Source organism: Pteropus vampyrus, unplaced genomic scaffold (assembly GCF_000151845.1).
Source record: "Pteropus vampyrus isolate Shadow unplaced genomic scaffold, Pvam_2.0 Scaffold63, whole genome shotgun sequence".
In the NCBI taxonomy this organism is placed as follows: Eukaryota; Metazoa; Chordata; class Mammalia; order Chiroptera; family Pteropodidae; genus Pteropus; species Pteropus vampyrus.
The window spans coordinates 8,956,226-8,960,558 of NW_011888844.1; the positions used below are offsets into that span (position 1 = coordinate 8,956,226).

The following is a 4,333-nucleotide window of genomic DNA, read 5'->3' on the forward strand; positions in this document are numbered from 1 at the left end:
ATCAAGTAGAAATATCTGAAACTTACCCCTTTACACACTTCAAAATAGTAGATAAAAAACAATATTGTATCATGGTAGAAATGATAGGAATTAGTGACCCTGTCCCTTGAAAAGTTGACATATTTTGGAAGATGTCAGCAGAATACCACAAACCCAATCCATTAGTAGCCCCACTTACACCTGCAGTACAGGTTGTATCTTTGATAAAGAAGATTAACAATCCTCGGGTATATATTATGTGGCCATTGATCTGTAACACGTTTTCATTTAGTTCAGAAAGGTTGATTGAAAACTGTTGACATTTGCCAGGAATAGAAAATAGTATATACTTATGGTATTGTTAAGTCTTCTATTATTCAGCATGATATAGTTTGAAAGATTATTGGCCTTCTGAATATTCCTCATAATATTACATTACCACTATAATGAATATTTCTTATTTGTCTGGATGAGAGAGAAAGAGCAAGTACTTAGAAGCCTCTCTTAAGATACATACACATAGGATTAGCAACTGCGCTGTACCAAGAGTTATTAGCACTTAAGACAAAGAAAAAATAAATATTGAGCCTGCCTTTATTTAAGCATTTGATAATTTGCTCATCATGGAATTTTTGGATAATGTGAGTTTTAAAAACATTGCTACTAAAATATTATTTTATTATTATTATTTTTTTTTAGGCGAGGCAACCCTTAGTTGACCTCGCAGATCGCAAGGACCTTGTCAGCTTACAATCCCTTATTTATTTATTTTTAAAAATTTTTACGCCTACAGCACCTGGTCTTCCTAGGTGGTCTCCCACCCAAGTACTAACTAGGTCTGACCATGCTTAGCTTCCAAGATCAGATGGGATCGGGCTTGTTCAGGGTGGTATGGCCATAGACCTAAAATATTATTTATCTTTAATTCTGCTTTTTTTTTTTGGTGCTCCCTTAAACTTTCCCCTGTGATGAGTCCATACTTGCTGCATCTTAATTCCAACTCTGCAAAGACTCAACAAATTAATGAAGATTTTAAGGGTCCAATGACCTGCAACAGATTGAGATATTTAATCCCAAGTAAAACAATATCATGGCACAGACCCCAGAGTTCTAGAGAAAAGTTATTTTAGCTATAGTATATATTTAAATAACCTTGAAAAATAGCTCTAGGTATGCTACTGGGCTTCAACAGAGACCTCATACCAGATAATGGACATCGATTGCCCATAATGACGTGAATTCTGTCAGATCCACAAAGACATATGGTCAAGCAGGTTAAGCAGCAATCTGTCATGATGGAAGTGGTACGACAGAGATCAAGCCTTATCTGTGTAAAGCTGGAGGCCATAAGTAAGCTGCATGAGCATGTTTTTAAGATTCTTATGTCACATATCATGGATGCATCTATACCTCTCTCTTATTCCACAGCTTGACTTTCTCTACTTGACTTTCTCCAGCTTGACTTAGGTCTCAGCCATGTGTCATATTTTAGATAATGAAATATTAGCACAGGTACTACAAGGAGAGGCTTTAAATTTATTTGTGGGGTTAGGTAAGTTCTCTTATATACCTGCCATTGATATGAGTAGAATATGTTGTGGCTAGCCTTCTGCTCTTAAGAAGAGAACAAGTGACATGCAAAGCAAAACTACTCAGTCATCAGAGTCTAAATGAAATTCACCTCACTAAATCTAAAAAATTGTGAGTAAAATATAAATGCTTATTACCACATGATATTAAGATTATTTTCAAATTTTTTAAGGAGCAGTATTTGACTAATGTCTAAACAATAATTTCCAGACATTTAAAATTTAGAAACCAAAACAAAACTCAACTAAATTTTTCTTCAAAAAATATCGAAAGTATAAAAGGATGAGATTTTATCTACCCAAATGGAAAAAAAAAAAGTCGATATAGTTATATTAATATCCAGCAAAGTAGACTTAAGACAATAAGTATTATTAGATATAGAGTCATTTTATAATGATAAACGACTCAGTTCAAACAGAATATACGAAATTCTACATTTGCATCTAATAATATAGCATTAAAACATATAGAGCAAAACTGATAATACTAAAAAGAGAACTAGACAAATACATGGGTGTAGTGGAGATTTTCACAAGATCTGTAACTGAGAGAACAAGTAGTCCAAAATAAAAATCCGTATGAATGCAAGAGATTCGAACAATGAAACTTACAGCATCAACATTATTGTCATATATACAACACTCAAAAAAACCCAAAATAGAGATCCTTTCAAGTTCACATAGAAACTTTGCCAAAATCAATCACTGGGGTCCACGAAGTAATTTTTAACAAATGAAAAAAGGATAAAATTATGCAGAATATATAGTCTGAATGCACTAATATTAAGCTAAAAATGAATAATAAGGTCTTTTGAAGAAAAACAAATACTTAGAAATTGAGAAATACACTTTTTATAACTCATGAGTCAGAGAAAAATCACAAAAGAAATTTAAAATATTTTGGAAAAAAAGATAATCAAAACTTGCAGAATATAACTAATCAAAGTAAATGAATTTTAATAGCTTTAAATAAAATTTTTGAAAAAAGGGACTAAAGTTTCATGATCTAAATATACAAGTAAATAAGCAAGAAAATTACAACAAATTAAACCAAAAGAATATACAAGCAATGAAAAAGTGAAAATAAGAGCAAAAGTCAATAAAAAAATAAAATACAACCATAACAAAATCAATAAAATTTTAAAATAACATTTTTCCCTTTTGGAAAAACTAACATTGAACGACGTTTAAAATAAGAGATATGAGAGAGTTTGGAGAAACATGGAGGAATGAGAGATGTCCCCACATCTCTCCCCTTGAAACAACAATAAGCTGAACATCTAAAACTCAACAAAAAAACACCAAAACTGTACACAAGCACGTCTGAGTGTGGGATCTGCACATAAAAGCTACCCAGGTGTCGGGCTGTAGACTGGGAGAAATAAAGGAGCTGACTCTCCCATCTGTCGGAGCTCCTTGTAGGAGGAGAAGAAGAGAGAAGGTGCAATGAGTTCCCTGAACAGCTCTCAGGGCAGAAAGCAGAGAAGCAAGACTATAGAGAAACAACATTGAATTTTACCGGCCCCAGTTGCAAAACCAAGGCTGAGCTGCAGCCCTCAACTTCCAAACCAGAGGGCCCCTCCCCCCATATCCTCTGACACTGAACACCACAGAGCCCAGGGGAATCTGAGCAAACGTTATTGAAACTGTTGCTAACACTAACAGAGACTGAGACTGAGAGTCGCGAGCGTGATTAAACATCTATAAGGAAAAAAAAAAGCATTATTAAGGCCTTACATAAAGCAGGGATCCAAGAGGCTTAGATGCCACCTATTGTAAAACAAAAGACAAGTGCCTTCTTTGCAACAAGCTAAAAAGAGACCTTCCTATAACAAATCTTTCTGGAAAAAAAGCGGAAGACACTTCCAGTAATGCCCAGGTGGAGAAATAGTCCATTAATCACCATGAATAAACAAGGTGATAACACTTCTTAGAAGGAAAGAAAAAAAAAATCTCCAGAAAATAAACTTACAGATGTAGAAATATGCAACTTAAATGACAGAGAATTCAGGATGGTACTTCTGAAAAAATTCAGTGAGATCCGAAATGAGTCATATCAACAATTTCAGGAATTGAAAAAAACAACTACATGAACAGAATAAATTCTTTAGTAAAAAGATTGAAACTCTCAAAAAGAACAGAACAAATCTTCTGGAGATAAAAACAAAACAAAACATGGCAAGAGTGGAAATGTGAAATAGCAAGCTTGGGAAATAGAGTCGACCAAATGGAGGAAAGGATGAGTGATATCGAAAACAGAAATCTAGAAATAAATCAGAAGGAAGAAGAGAGAAACCGAAGAATGAAAAATAATGAAAGAAAAATTCAAGAACTAGCTGATACCATCAAGAGAGGAAACATAAAAATGAGCATTTCTGAAGGGGAGGAAAAGGAGCAGGGATTAGAAAGTATTTTCACACAAATAGTTGACGAGAATTTCCCAAATATAAGAAATGAGCTGGGCTTTGGAATTCAAGAAGTCAACAGAACATCTAATTATGTCAACTCAAAATGCCTTCTCCAAGGCACATTGTATTAAAATATTCAAAAATCAATGGCAAAGAGAATTCTCATGGCAGCCAGGGAAAAGAATACGGTAACGTATAGAGGAAAATCCATTAGATCATCTTTGGACGTCTTAGCACAAACCTTACAAGCCAGAAAGGAGTGGAATCAAATATTTAAACTATTAATTGAAAGGAACTACCAGCAAGAATAATGTATTCAGCTAAGCTCTCCTTTAGATATGAAGGAGAAATAAACAC

General features: G+C 34.0%; 1 pseudogene; it reads right to left on the reverse strand.

The window, feature by feature from the left end:
• Window positions 1-763: 763 nt before the first annotated feature.
• Window positions 764-882, reverse strand: LOC111740448 (annotated as a pseudogene).
• Window positions 883-4,333: the final 3,451 nt, after the last annotated feature.